Here is a 16,603-nt window from a genome sequence, read left to right on the forward strand (position 1 = left end):
TGGCATCACAGATAGATAAGGTGGTTGAGAAGTCTTTCGATAGATACATTGATCTTCAGCAGTCACGGTATTCAGTACATGTTGGAATGTTATGTTACAACTGTACAAGACATTGAAAAGGCTGTGGTTTGAATATTTTGTTCAGCTTTGAACACTTTGCTATTGGAAGGATGTTGTTAATCTGGAAAGAGTGCAGAGAAGATTTACGAGGATGTTGAACTTGGAGGCCTGAGCTATAGAGAGAGGTTGGGCAAGCTAGGACTTTATTCCTTGGAGCACAGGAAGATGAGGTATGCTATTTTAGAGGTGTATGATCATGAGGGCAATAGATAGGATAGATGCGCAAAGATTTTTACTTAGAGTAGGGGAATCAAGAACCAGAGGACGTAGGCTTAAAGTCCAAGGGGAAATATTTAGAAACATAGAAACATAGAAAATAGGTGCAGGAGGACCATTCGGCCCTTCGAGCCAGCACCACCATTCATTGTGATCATGGCTGATCGTCCCCAATCAATAACCCATGCCTGCCTTCTCCCCATATCCCTTGATTCCACTAGCCCCTAGAGCTCTATCTAACTCTCTCTTAAATCCATCCAGTGATTTGGCCTCCACTGCCCTCTGGGGCTATCTGAGGGGCTACATTTTCACTCAGAGGGTGGTGGGTATTATGGAACAAACTGCTAGTTGGGGAAGTTGAGACAGGTACGATAACAACATTTAAAAGACACTTGAACAGGTACATGGATAGGAAAGTTTTAGAAGGATATGGGCCAAACGCGGGCAGGTTGGGTTAGTGTCGATGGGGCATTGTGGTCAGTATTGCCAAGTTGGCCGAAGGGCTTGTTTCCGTGCTGCGTGACTCCATGCCTCTATGCCTCTATGCTTCTAGGCATCTATGTCTCTATGTCTCTATGACAATAGACAATAGACAATAGGTACAGGAGTAGGCCATTTGACCCTTCGAGCCAGCACCGCCATTCAATGTGATCATGGCTGATCATCCCCAATCAGTACCAATATGTCTCTATGTGTCTATGTCTTTATGTCCCTATGCCTCTGTCTCTAGGCTTCTATGCTTTTATGCGTCTATGCTTCTATGCCTCTATGACTCTAGGACTCATTCAGGTAATGCATTCCAGATTCATAATATCCTTTGAGATCTCCTTTAAAACTCTTACTTTTCACCTTAAGCCTATGTTTTCTGGTCTTTGCACCTCTACCCTGGGGAAAACTTGCTCACAATCTTCCCTCTGAATGCCTCTCCGAATTCTGTACATGTCTATCAGGACTACCCTCAGCGTTCACCTCTACAAGAATAACAAACCTAATCTCTCCTCTTCTCATAACTGCACTAACTCAAGCGTCATCCTGGTGAATCTTCCTTGCATTCTCACCCATTGTTCCTAGAATGAAAAGCAAATTTCTCCTACTTAGTCACAGAATCATAGAGTCTTACAGCATAAAAACAGTTCCCTCGGCCCAACTTGCCTGCACTGGTCATCTACACTAGTCCCACCTGCCTGCATTTGGCCCATATCTCTCTAAACCTATCCTATTCATGCACCTGTTAAATGTCCCTTAAACGTTGCGATAGTACCTGCCTCAACTACCACCTCCGGCAGCTCATTCCATACACCTACCATCCTCTGCGTGAAAAAGTTACCACACAGATTCCTATTACATCTTTACCCGCTCACTTTAAACCTATGTCCTCTGGCTCTTGATTCTCCTACTATGGGCAAGAGCCTCTGTGCGTTTGTCTACACAATCTATTCTTCTCATGATTTTGAACTATATAAGATCAAGACTTCTTAAAAAAAACAGTAGTTACTGTTGGATATTCAGACATATATCACCGTGATTTTTCCTATCCAGGCATTAAAAAAATAATTTCCAAATATGAAACTATAATTCAAGCCTATTTGTATTTAGTGGGGCTGTTGACAGACCAAACCTCCGTCATTTTATTAGCAATTTGGAGAGAAATAAATAGCATTCCTATTTTCCTGGAAATCTAGTACAGTTTTAATTGATGACACCATGGAAACAATTATTTGTTTACTTTAGTTTAGAGATACACCGTGGATACAGGCCCTTTGGTCACCAAGTCCACAATGACCAGCGATCCCAACACTACCTTACACACAACGCACTGGGGACAATTTACACTTATTTCAAGCCAATTAACCTAGAAACCTGCACGTCTTTGGAGTGTGGGAGGAAACCGAAGATCTCGGACAAATCCCACGCGGTCACGGGGAAAACGTACAAACTACGTACGGACAGCACTTGTAGTCGGGATCGAACCCGGGTCTTCGGCGCTGCAAGCGCTGTAAGGCAGCGACTCTACTGCTGCGCCACCATGTCGGATGAGTTTCAGGCAAACCATGCTGAAATGTCTTTGGTTTTAAGAAAGCAAAGATATTATATTATTGCATACTGTAACCAAAGCCTCTGATCTCAACTGATATGCCTGATATAATGCTTTTCGAACCATTTCATTACCAACTATTAAGACTGGTGCTGTAATCCAACAACTACTTACATCTTCATCCGCCACTGCACTGACCGTTGTTTCCCAAACAGTTTTCTTGCATAAAGCTAGCCACTGTGAAAATAACAATCAATCCAAAGCTAACAAAATCTTAACCGAGCAGTGGACATTCAACCATAAACTAAATAGATTCAACAATAAATTGTGGAAATAGAGAACATTTGGATTCGGAGCTACCCAACACTGATGAGGTCGTTCGGCTCCTGACTCAGTGAAGGAGATGTCCTATTAATCCCACTGTCAAGTGTAGGGGTTTTGCTTTCCCCTTTACTCCACTTCGGGCCCAACTGCCCGAGTTATTCTCTCCCTTGTCGGAGGGTCAAATGGCCACCACTCCACTCGAGCGGTTTCCAAGAGAGAGAATACAACAAAAGGGATTCCCCTAGGTTCTAGACCTCGGAATTATGGTGGGATATGATAAAAGGTTGAATTGACCAGAGTGTGCTGATGAGAGAAAACAGAAACCAAGATGGACTCAAAGCAAGTCTAAAATTTACAGGCTTTATTGAACAATGAGAAATCGAATCTCACCAACACTACATAATACGTGGTTAAACTTATGCTTTAAACTAAGACTATGGACGGAAATCTATCGGGCACGTCGTAAAACTTACTTTAACACAATTTTACTCCCCCTCAACCTCTATCCTATTTCGGGAATTTCACCAGGTCACCAGGATACTCACAGCTTAAGTCGATGCAGGCCCACGAGCTGTCCAGCAGAGCAGAAAGAGCAGGAAGAGCAGGAAGAGCAGGAAGAGCAGGAAGAGCAGGAAGAGAGCGAGTTCTGACTTGACTCCTGTTTTATACCTGAGATTCCTTTGAAACCTCCAGGTGGTCCTCTGGATAAAAGGGGTTCTTTTGATGTTTCCCAGTTTCGATATGGCATGAACAATAGGCTTCCGATGATAAGGGGTTTGCTGATGTCATGATCCCTCAGCCTGATCGTTATCATCCCCGATGGTGATTGTGCTTCTGCTGGCCTGTTTACCACCGTCTGCTGAGGCTTGGTTCCTTCCTTTGTGTATCCAAGAGAATCTCGTTATCTCCGTCTCAGCCTTTCCTGTTCACACCGTTGTGTGATGTCCAAGTCCACAGGCCAGACGGGTTTGAAACTTGAAACTGATTCTTTCTGTGGATTGGGGTTTTTTCCGTTGCAGCCAGCAAATCTGTCTTTTTAAAATATCCATGTCCTTATCCAAGTTTTTCCATAATTTTGGAGGATTTGCCCCAATAACTTACACAAGCTGTTCCTGCTGAATGGAATTATGTATTTTTTAAACATTTTCCCTGATTTATTTAAAAGTGTGTTGCTTCCACCATGCTTTCTGGGTATGCAAGCTGTGGAGAAGATGTTTCCATTAGTGGGAGAGTGCAGAGACCAGAGGGCACAGCTTCAGAATGAAAGGACATACATTTAGAAAGGAGGTGAGGATGAATTTCTTCAGTCAGACAGTGGTGAATCTGTGGAAATCCTCTCCACAGTCGGCCATGGAGGCCAAGTCATTGGGCATTTTTAAAGCAGAGATTGACAGGTTCTTTATTAGTATGGATGTCAAAGGTTATGGGGAGAAGGCAGGAAAGATAGATCAGCCAAGATTGAATGGCGGTGTAGACTCCACAGGCCAAGTGGACTAATTCTGCAGTGTAAACTATGTTTACATATTCTGTTGTGTTGCTGCACGTAAGAATTTCATTGTTCTATCTGGGACATATGACATTAAAAAACTCCTGACTCTTGATAACTTACTGTATGAACTTATGAAGATAAATTATAAACACAGTGATTTAAAAAGCTTAGCATTTCTGTTTTTAATAGAGCGGCATGGTGGCGCAGCGGTCGAATTACAGCAAATGCAGCGCCGGAGACCTGGGTTCGATGCAGACTACAGGTGCTGTCTGTACGAAGTTTGCACGTTCTCTCTGAAACCTGCGTGGGTTTTCTCCAAGATCTTTGGTTTCCTCCCACACTCCAAAGACGTACAGGTTTGTAGGTTAATTGGCTTGGCAAATGGCTTGGTAAATGTTAAAATTATCCCTGATGGGTATAGGATAGTGTTATTGCACGGGGATCGCTGGTCGGCGCGGGCCCGGTGGGCCAAAAGGACCTGTTTACGCGCTGTATCTCTAAACTAAACTAATGATGTTGATGACCCTAGTTCTCCTGAACGTCTCCAGTGGAAATATTTTTTCACCACATTCCTAATATATCACCTTGAGAGCTTCATCGGCAACCTCCTTAACTTACTTTTCTCAAAGGAAAATGGGACTTTTCCGCATAACCTCATCCATTAACTGGGCTGGACGTCAATGACCAGCAGAATTCCTCAGCGATCTCTGCTGGGACCTATGTTAAGCCAATCTGCGCTGGGCCTCACTCTGACAATGGAGGAGGGCCAGGACAGAAAGGTCAGATTGGAAATGGGAGGGGGAGTTGAAGTGCTGGGTCGGCATGAACATTGACTTCTCTAACTTCAGGTAGCCCTTGCTTTCTCTTTCCATCCCCTTCCCCTTCCCAATTCTCCCACCAGTATTACTGTCTCTGCCTACATTATTTCTTTGTCCCGCCCCCTCCCCTGACATCAGTCTGAAGAAGCGTCTCGACCAAAAACGTTGCCAATTTCTTCTCTCCATAGATGCTGCCTCACCCACTGAGTTCCTACAGCATTTTGTGTCTACCTTCGATTTTACCAGCACCTGCAGTTCTTTCTTAAACAAACTGGGACCTATGTTGTCTGTGATACCTGTAAATGAATCAGATGCGAATATAGATAGGAAATTTGCACCAAAATTTGTGGTGTTGCAGTGTGTGAGAAAAGCTTTGAAAGTACGCCGTGTGATTTAGATCAGTTTCAGATATGGGTGGAGATTAAGGCTGATATGATAGTGGTGTTTAAGAGGCTTTTATATCGGCAGATGGCTAGGCATGGAATGGTGGGATATGGATCATGTTCAAACAGAGGAGGTTAATTTAGCATCATGTCCAACATGCACAATGTGGCCATAGGGCCTGTTCCTGTGCTGTACTGTTCTATGTTATTCCCTCTCCACGTTACCCTTAGATTGAATCTCTTTTGTACTTTCTATAACTTTGACTTCCTCCTTAACACAAATTTCCTCAATACTACATGAAAGTTACCAACAACACATTTATACAATCTGATTCTCTGGTGAGCTTTTAGCTGAGAGACTACCAAATTATAAGGTGACTACATTGGATAATCCGTGAAAATTGACTCTTCCCACGGTTACCCCGTTTAGTTTAGTCTATTGTCACGTGTGCCAAGGTACAGTGTAAAGCTTTTTGTTGCATGCAAACCAGTCAGCCGAAAGACAATACATGATAACAATCGAGCCATTCACAGTGCACAGATACAGGATGAATGGACCTATGACTCCATGGTGAAGGTAAACACAAAATGCTGGAGTAACTCAGCGGGACAGGTCGAGACCCTTCTTCAGACTGTATGGCTCTATGACTCACTCAGGCAATGCATTCCAGATTCAAGCTATCCTTTGAGATCTCCTTTAAGACACTTAAGGGCCTGTCCCACTATGGCAACCTTATTGGCGAGTTTAGGAGAGTCTGCGCTCCCCACAAGCTCGCAGCATGGTCGACACATGGCGTAGGTAGTCTCTGGCAAGTCTCCTTCATGGTCGAGAGTAGTTCCAGCATAGTGGTTACTACTCGCGACCTCAGTTTGTTCGAGGAATATTTCTCAACAAGCTGAAAGATTTTCTGTGAGTAAAAATTGGTCGGCATGGAGAAAATCGATACTTTTTAACTCATAGTGCAGTGGTAGTGGGGTCACCATGTTGTTGTAGGTAGTAGATGTAGACATAGGTAATCTCCTTTGCTGACCGGGCATTTTAATTGGCTCATTGGGGTAAAAAAAACGTAAGCACGAGTTTTCAGAACCAAGGAAAACTGACCAGTAATGTTAAATGCCCACTAAACTTCACAGCTGTGTATCTCTGGCTTATTAAAAGTTGTCTGGCATCTTAAAAGTGTCTCCACTCCTTCTCCCCCCTTCTCTCCCCTACTCCCCCCTTCTCTCCCCTTCTCCTCCCTTTTCCCCTCCCCCCCCCCACCTCCCCGCTCTTTTAAATGACTTACTGTACACTGTGCCAGCCATCTTTAACCTTCCTGTTCATCTCGGGTATCACCTTGGCATTGCACTGTGTGAATTTCAGACAGCGCTCCCCCGCTTTCCCTGGCCCCTGCCTTTGCGATGTGTGTGTGTGTGTGTGTTCAACGCTGACGGTCGATCCAGCTCGCTGTTTTTCAGGCGAGTGCCCCCGAGCTTGAAGGTCACAGACATTTTTTCTGAAAAGTCGCATAGGTGGGACAGGCCCTTTACTACTCACCTTAAAGGGCCTGTCCCACTTCCGCGACCTTTACAGGCTACTGCCGGCACACTTGTACGTCGCCAAAATTTCAACATGTTGAAAATTCAGCGGCGACCAGAAAGATGCTACGACTCTTTGGAGAACTCTCATGACCATAGGAGACCTCTCACGACCATACAGGCTGTATGATCGTCAGAGGTCTCTTACGGTCGTGAGAGGTCACCCGCGACATGTGCCAGGGGTCACCTGTAAAGGTCACAAAAGTGGGGCAGGCCCTAAAGACTATGTCCTCTGGTCTTCACACCTCTACCTTAGGGAAAACCAATGCTCCGGATTCGTAGAGCCATACAGTGTGGATACAGGCCCTTCTGCCCAACTCGCCCACACCATCCAACAATGACCCTAGTCCCACCTGCCTGCGCTTCGTCCACATCCCTCCAAACCTGTCCTATCCATGTACCTGTCCATCTGTCTCTTAAACGATGGAATAGTCCCAGCCTCAACTACCTCCTCTGGCAGCTTCTTCCATACACCCACCACCCTTTGTGTGAAAAAGTCACCCCTCAAAATCCTATTATATATTTCCCCCTTCACCTTGAACCTATGTCCTCTGGTGTCGATCCCCCTACTCTGGGCTAAAGAATCTGCACATCTACCCGATCTATTCCTCTCATGGAATGGAGTGTTTCATCCCACACTCCAAAGATATACGTTTGCTGGGTCATTGGCTTCGTTAAATGTTGTAAATTGTCCCTATTATCTAGGATAGTGCTAGTGTAAGGGGATAGCAGTTGGCATGGGCTCGGTGGTCTGAAGAGCCCTTTTCCACGCTGCATCTTTGAACCAAACACAATGAATTAGCTTGGCTATTGAAATACAATTAGTCACTGTGCACAGACTCAAGATGCTCTTCTTGGGCATTAATGTCCTACGGACATTTACCCTTCCCAATGCTATTGTAGGCATGACTGATATCAGACTTAATTTAACACCGCTACTATATTTTGTGGTCAGTAATTTAGCACTGAAGGAAATCAAGCTTGTTCTTCAGTACTTTCCACAACGCTAGGTTTTGAAGAAAAAAAATGCAAATATGAATGAAATAAATATGTGCGATGGCCTTTCAATTTTGAAGTCCAAACAAGGCAACATGTACAGAGTAAAGTTTGTTGACCTTGTTATGGTGACACTAAATGTAAAACTGGATTATGCTTTTTAAGTGCAGGGAGCTGTGAACCATGAACTGAACGACATTAAAGCGAGTGCAATGCTACAGCCAGAACTTAAATTGGAAACAAACCTATTATCAGTCAGAAGAAAGTTTGCTGAAATGTAGTACGCTTGAAATAATTGAGCTCAGCCTCAATTTATGCTAGTTTGTAAACGCTTAGGTAGTAAATGCTGGGAAACAGCTTGAAGCACATCACTGAAACCTAACCGACCTCTGCAATGCTCAGCACATATCAATACCATTCTGCGAGGATTTTGTGTTCAAAATATGGTCTTTATTTTATTCCAAATACATAACCAATCCCCAGGATCTGTGCTAGAGCTGCCTCTAAGATCCATCAGGTTTTGATTCTAGTGTTGCTCATGAACACAGTACAGCAGCACTGATCTGCCTTCGCAAAAGGGCACAAAGTGCTGGAGTAACTCAGCAGGTCAGGCTGCATCTCTGGAGAACATGGATAGGTGACGTTTCGGGTCGAGACCCTTCTTCAGACTCGGAAAAAAACCGTGTATTTTTGTCTATTATATGGCATCTGCACTTTAGTTTAGTTTAGAGATACAGCGCGGAAACAGGCCCTTCAGCCCACCGAGTCCGTGCCGACCAGCGATCCCCACACATTAATCCTATTCTACCCGCACTAGGGACAATTTACACATATATCAAGCCAATTAACCTACAAACCTGTGCGTCTTTGGAGTGTGGGAGGAAACCGAAGATCTCGGAGAAAACCCAAGCAGGTTATGGAGAGAATGGACAAACTCCGTACAGACAGCACCCGTAGTCAGTATCAAACCCGGGTCTCCGCCGTTGCAAGCACAGTAAGGCAGCAACTCTACCACTGTGCCACTGTGCCGCCCTTATTTTGGTTTCTTAAACAGTCTTCATTTACTTCTCAAGAGTAAAGCTTTTCACTGTTCCTCGGTACACGTGACAATAAACTAAAGAGCCATGAGTCAAGAATGTTTTATTGTCATATGCCTGAAACTAAACAATGACATTCTTACTTGCAGCAGCACAACAGATATATAAACACAGCATTCTGTAAAACCAATCATAAACAAAAGAAAGTTACATATGTAATATATATCCACCATTCTCCTGCCTTCTCCCCATAACCCCGACACGCTTACTAATCAAGAATCTGTCAATCTCCACCTTAAAAATATAATTCTTGGCTTTCATAGCCACAATTCCACACATTTACCACCCTCTGACTAAAGAAATTCTGCTTCATCTCCTTCCCAGAGGTACAGTGCATTCAGTACTGAGTAAAGGGTCTGAATACTTATGTAAATGTAATATTTCAGTTATTTCTTTTTATTTACTTTGCAAAAGTTTCTAAACACCTGTTTTTTGCTTTTTTTAATTATGGGGTATTGTGTGTAGATTGATGATTAAAAAAAATGAATCCATCTAATCCATTTAAAAATAATGCTGTAGCGTAGCAAAATGTGGAAAATGTGAAGAGGTCTGAATACTTTCTGAATGCACTGTACATCCGTTTATTCACTCAGATTACCCATCATTGCCCCATTTGGGTTTTAATCTCATTAATCACCAATGAATTCACTCATCTGTTTTTATTTATCGGTTTAGCCATTTCACTTGACAAGACCAGATATTATTATCAATCGAAAAAGAAACTGTGGCCAGAATCAATAAAAATATCAAGTGAAATAGTTAGGTTCACCAGGTTAATTCCCGGGATGGTGGGACTGACGTATGATGGAAGAATGGATCGACTGGCCTTATATTCTTACAAAATTCTTAAGGGATTGGACAGGCTAGATGCAGGAAATGTGTTCCCCATGTTGGGGGAGTCCAGAACCAGGGGTCACAGTTTAAGAATAAGGGGTAGGCCATTTAGGACTGAGATGAGGAAAAACCTTTTCACCCAGAGAGTTGCAAATCTGTGCAATTCTCTGCGACAGAAGGCAGTGGAGGCCAATTCACTGGATGTATTCATGAGAGTTAGATATAGCTCTTAGGGCTAATGGAATCAAGGGATATGGGGAGAAAGCAGGAACGGGTTTCTGATTCTGGATGATTATGCGGGCTCGAAGTGCCGAATGGCCTACTCCTGCACCTATTTTCTATGTTTCTATGTTTCTATGTTTCAATGTTTCTATGTTTCTATGTTTCTATATCACAAAGATAAATAAACAACAAAGCTTGGTGAGCATTAAAAAAAAGCTACAAATGTTAACTTTTATTAGGAGCCAGTGCAGATCTACAAATGGAGGTGTGAAAGTGAATGGAATCAGTTCAGTTTAGTTTATTGTCACGTGTACCGAGGTACAGTGAAAAGTTTTTGTTGCGTGCTAGCCAGTCAGCTAGCTACGGGAGACAGGATCATCCCATCAACGGAAGGCTTGAGACCCCCAACCGCTGGAGGACAAAGAAGGGAGAGATTGAGCTTTCTTTCTTTCTTTTCACAGTGAGGAATGTGGAGGAGTCACGGTGGTGGATGTTCATGTTAAAATGTATTTTGTGTGTCTGTTGCTTTTTATTAGTATGACTGTAAGCCAATTCAAATTCCTCATACGTTGCAAACCATTCTTGGCTAATAAAATATGATTATGATTATGAGTCCACCAGGGGCACTGGGGAGATGGCGAGCCCTGCCGGCAGTCTGTTCGTTTTTTTAATCTTTTGTTATTTTTAGTGTTTGTTAAAAGTTTGATGTAATCTACTTTGGTTTGTTTTATGTGGGGGGGGGGGGGGGGGGATCGGGGGAAACTTTTTTTCAAGCTCTTACCTTCCCGGAGATGTGATCAATTTTCGGATCACATTCTCCGGGCTCTGCAGCCTACCATCGCTGGAGCTGGAAGCCACCTTGGACTGTCGTGAGCCCCACCGCGGGGCGCGGACTTAACGTCGGAGCGGATCCCTTGCCTGGGATCGCTCCCACCGCGGCCTGCGGACTTACCATCAAGGGCTCGCAGTCTCGGGAGAGACAAGTCGGGAGCCACAGAAGGTTCGACCAGTCCCGACGCGAAGTTTGATCGCCCGACGCGGGGGAGCTGATAACCCCCCGATGCGGGAGCTGAACGCCTTGACGCGGAGGGCCCGAACGCCACCGGAGTCAAGATCATCCCGTTAACTTGAGGCCCCCTGACCAAGGAAAAACACAAGGGAAGGACTTGAACTTTATTTCTCCTTCCATCACAGTGAGGAATGTGTAGGAGTTACTGTGGTGGATGTTCATGTTAAAATGTGTTTCTGAGTGTTGATTTTAATTGTATAACTGACCTGGCCAATGAAATTCCTCGTATGTTGCAAAACGTACTTGCCGAATAAAATCTGATTCTGATTCTGATGATTCTGATTATGATGATTACAATCGAGCCATTTACAGTGTATAGATACATGGTAAGGGAATAATGTTTAGTGCCAGCAAAGCCCGATCAAAGTTTGTCTGAGGGTCACCAGTGTGGTCGAAGTAAGGTCAGATCTGAGAGGGTTATAAGAAGATCATAGTTGAAGTAAAAATGTTGCTATGGAATAGAGATTTGAGAGTGTGGAGCGATTGTAATATGTGGTTGTAGATCTGCTTTTGTAGCGAGCACGCAAATAATCGCATGGCTTTAGGGGATCTTGTGCCAGAGAGGTTCTGACCACCAGAACCATGATCAGTCAAAGCTTACAGCTTAAAGGGGCTGTCCCATTGCGGCGACCTAATCCGCGAGTTCTGGTGAGTTTGCACTTGACTTATACTCGCAGCATGGTTGACACACGGTCCTAGGAGGTCTTTGTAACTCTCCTTCATGCTCGAGAGTAGTCCCTACTTACTCGAGGCCTCAGCTAGGTTGCGGCGTATTTTTCAACATGTTGAAAAATGCCAGTGAGTAAAAAAGGTCGCCATGGAAAAAATCGATACTTTTTTTACTCGTAGGTTTAGTCGAGGTAGGTCGTAGTAGGTCGGCATGTTATTCGTAGGTAATCGAGGGTAGTCAAAGGTAATCGAAGGTAGTCAAAAGTAGTTGTAGATAGTCTTCATCACAGTCGAAAGGAGGACGAAGGAGATCGAGGGAGGTCGTCTTCACTCTCCACTATACGGTGTCCAATTTTCCCGAAGCTAGTTGAAGCTAATCGAAGCTAGTCTTCAACATAGTCAAAGTAGGTCGAAGGAGGTCTTCAACGTAGTTGAAGGAGGTCTTTAACATGACATTTATTCAAACTCTCCTAAACTCTTCTAAACTCACGAATTAGGTCGTCACCGTGGGACAGCCCCTTAAGGATCAGTCGACCAAAGCAGAATATGTGAAATAGCCAATCAAAATGCTGGAGACACTAAAAATCTGTAATGAAACTGACGATTGCAGAGGAACTCAGCAGGTCAGCTGGCTTCCATGGAGAGAGAGTTCAACTTTCCAGTCAATGAACTTTGCACAAGAACTGTTGAGTACGGCAGCGCCGATGGTGTTGATCTTGCCAATGTTACACTGTCAATGTACTTTGTGCAAGATGATGGGCTAGGCATCAAGCCATTCTATTCATTCTCCTGGAAGTAATGCTGTGAAAGCAAAGTATTATATTTGCTAGACGTTTGAAGCAAAGCAGGAACCGTGCCAGGATCTATGACGAGAGAGAGTTAATGTTTCATTCGACAAACTGTCATTGGAACATTCGGAGCGGCAAATGCTCACACATTGCTCAGTAGGTGACTTGGCGAGGTGCTTAGGTCTTGGTCCCAGCAATAACCTGGCACGGTGATGCAGCATTAGAGTTGCTTGCTGCCTTACAATGAATGCAGCGCCGGGGACCCGGGTTCGATCCTGACTATGGGTGCTGTCTGTACGGAGTTTTACGTTCTCCCCGTGAACTGCATGGGTTTTCTCTGAGATCTTCGATTTCCTCCAACACAAAGACGTACCGGTATGTAGGTTAATTGGCTTGGTAAATGTAAAAAATGTCCCTAGTGGGTGTAGGATAGTGTTAATGTGCGGGGATCGCTGGTCGGCGCGGACCCGGTGAGCCAAAAGGGCCTGTTTCACGCTGTATCTCTAAACTAAAAAAATAAGGGAGGCACGGTGGCGAAGCGGTAGAGTTGCAGGTTTGATCCTGACCTGAAGTGCTATTTGTACTGAGTTTGCACGTTCTCCCTGTCACCACCAGGGTTTTCTCCTGGTGCTCTGTTTTTCTCCCACACTCCAAAGGCGTGCAGGTTTGTTGGTAAATTGGCTTCTGTAAATTGTCCCCGTATGTAGGATAGAACTAGTGTGCGGTTGCCGCGGATTCGGTGGGCTGAAGGGCCCGTTTCCATGCTCTGTCTCTAAACTGAACTAAACTAAACTAGTAACTGAAAGCAAGAGGTGATGTATAAAACAGGGGAAGAAGAACAGAAGCCTGATTGATGGACACCTTTGTGCTCTGGATAGGCACACTAATTGTTGCAGATATTGAAAGCAAATCTGCCGAAGGTGAGGGAGACTTTGACAATGTATACGTCAGGTTCTCTGCTAAATGAGCTGGGAAGAACTGAGATGAAATGATTGAAGTAATCCACGTTACCAAGACATTCCATTGCTGACATGGATTGTGGATGAAATCTTAGTGCCTGGGGACACGACAACTCTTTCCTTCATATCGATTCCCATGCCATCCAGGTGCTTATGCCAGACAAATTGCTCATCGCTATCTGCAATACATCTTGCAAGCTAAAGGCAAGTGTAGCATCATTCACGGAAAGTATAGCCTGAACAGTGAGCTTGTTGACATGCCTTTTTGCTCTGAACTTTTCTGACATTGAACAAGTTGCCATCCATCATCTTCTCAGACATCTGTAACTGCACGGGTGAGACACTTTACAAAATGTTGTCTGAAAATCCAGAACCAAGGCTTCCAATGACTGCCCTTCAAGTCAATCATGTCTTCAATCTGCGCTAGTTAATCCTGTATTGACTCCCATTTAACAACTGCAAAAAGTTTGTCCTTTTCTGGCACGAATGGTTTCATTTTCATTGTTTCTTTTTCATCAACATGCCCACCAGCACTTTGAACAGATGTTTAAGCTGTCTCATCCACTATCATCTTCATCTGGCAGTCTTGATGCTTGTAGGAAGAAACTGCAGATGCTGCTTTAAACCGACGATAGAAACAAAATGCTGGAGTAACTCAGCGGGACAGGCAGCAGGAATGGGTGGCATTTTGGGTCGAGACCCTTCTTCAGACTAGAGTCAAGGGAAAGGAAAATGATAGATATAGACAGTGATGTAGAGAGATAGAACAAATGAATGAAATATATGCAAAAAAGGTAACGATTATAATGGAAACAGGCCATTGTTAGTTCTTTGCTAGGTGAGAATGGAAACCAGGTGTGACTTGGGTGGGGGAGGGATGGAGAAAGAGGGAGTGCAGGGGTAACTTGAAATTAGAGAAATCAATATACATACCGCTGGGTTGTAAGATGCCCAAGCAAAATATGAGATGCTGTTCCTCCAATTTGTGTTTAGCCTCACTCTGGCAATGGAGGAGACCGAGGACAGAAAGGTCTGTGTTGGAATGGGAAGGAGAGTTAAAGTGTCCAGCAACCGGGTGATCAGGTTGGTTCTCGTGGGCTGAGTGAAGGTGTTCCGCGAAACCATCTCCCAGTCTGTGTTTGGTCTCGCCGAAGTATAAGAGTCCACATCTTGAACAACAGATACAGTAGATGAGGTTGGAGGAGGTGCAAGTGAACCTCTGCCTAACCTGAAAGGACTGTCAGGGCCCCTGCATAGTCGAGGGAGGAGGAATAGCAACAGGTGTTGCACCTCCTGCAGTTGCAGGGAAGGTACCTGTGGAGGGGGTGGTTTGGTTGAGAAAGGGATGAGTTAACCAGGGAGTTGCAGAGGGAACGGTCTTTGTGGAAGGTGGAAAAGGGTTGAGTTGGGAAGATGTGACTCATTGGAGGTTGCGAAAATGTCGGAGGATTTTGTGTTGCACAAAACGGCTGATGAGGTGAAAGGTGAGGACTAAGGGGACATCTCGCCTAAACCAACCAGGATGTCACATCTAAGCTATTTCTATTTGTCCATGTTTGGCCCATATTTATGGTCCCTTTAAACCTTTTCAATCCCTGTATCTATTCAAGTGTGTTTTCAACGTTGTTACAGTATGACATCCTCTGGCAGCTCGTTCCATATACCCATTCCCTTCTGAGTGGAAAAGTTACTCCCCCTATTAAATCTTTCCATTCTCACCTTGAACCTACTTCTCTAATGTTAGATAGTCCTTGCTTTCTCCATCCTTCCCCTCCCCCTTCCCACCTCTCCCACAAAGCCTAGTCTCTGCCTCTTCCTTTCTTTTTCCCGCCCACCCCCCCCCCCTCCCCCCGACATCAGTCTGAAGAAGTGTCTCGACAGGAAAGGTCACCTATTCCTTCTCTCGATAGATGCTGCCTCACCCGCTGAGTTTCTCCAGCATTTTTTGTCTATCTTGAACTTACAGTATTTCACTTGGTTCTTGATTCCTCTACACTGGATAAAGACTCTGTACCTTCACCCTATCTATTCCACTCATGATGCTATACATCTCTCTAAGATCACCTCTCAGCCTCCCGCGTTCATAGACATAAATTCCTATCCTGCCCAATCTTTCGCTACAGCTCAAGCCCTGAAGTCCTGCCAACATTCTTGGAAATATACGCTCAGTTTGTGACTGTTTGGATATCTCCTGTGATTTTTGCTTTAGGCAGATGATTCATTTATGCGGGGTGAAGATTTTATAGAATGCTAATTGCTGACAACATTTCACTTCCAGAATATATATTCACTTGTGGAACTGGTGATGCTCCTCAAATAGATCAGAGATCTGCAGAGATTAGAGAGGGTGGCATGGTGGCGCTGCGGTAGAATTCCTGACTTACAGCGTCGGAGACCCAGGTTCAATCCTGACCAAGGAGTCAAGTGGGGGCGCCGTCGAGTATGGCTGCCCAGCTATTTGTCCTTTCACCTTTTTTTTGTTTTTAGTATGTTAAAAAGTGTTGTTTTGGAGGTCTAGTCTTTTTATGTGGGGGGTGGGGGAAAGGGGGAAACTGTTTTTTTCTCAGTCCTTACCTGGTCGGAGATGCGTCTTTCCTCCGAGCCGCATCTTCGCCCTCTCCTCGCGGCCTACCACCTGGACTGGAGGGGCGTTTCCTGCCGGGACTGGCCAGAATCTTCAGCTTCGGCGCAGCCCACCGCAGCGCTGAAGCACCATCGCGGAGCGGTCGATGCCTTACCGAGGCCCACCGTATGGTAAGCTCCAAAGTGTTGAGACCGCCAACTTCAACATCACGGAGCTGTCGTTGCGGAGCTGCCAGCTGTGGGCAGCGCTGACTCTGAACACCGCGGAGCCCGGTATCTTTCGCCGAGATCGCCAGTGTTGGAGCTCCGACCAGCGCGGCCTGTGGACTTTGGGAGCCGCGGTCTCTGGATAGGAAGCGGTCTTTCCAGACACTCCAAGCCGCTGAAGAGTGTTCCTCCGACGCCGGAGCTCCTTCATCGGGC

This window comes from Amblyraja radiata, chromosome 3, assembly GCF_010909765.2.
Source record: "Amblyraja radiata isolate CabotCenter1 chromosome 3, sAmbRad1.1.pri, whole genome shotgun sequence".
Taxonomy (NCBI): domain Eukaryota; kingdom Metazoa; phylum Chordata; class Chondrichthyes; order Rajiformes; family Rajidae; genus Amblyraja; species Amblyraja radiata.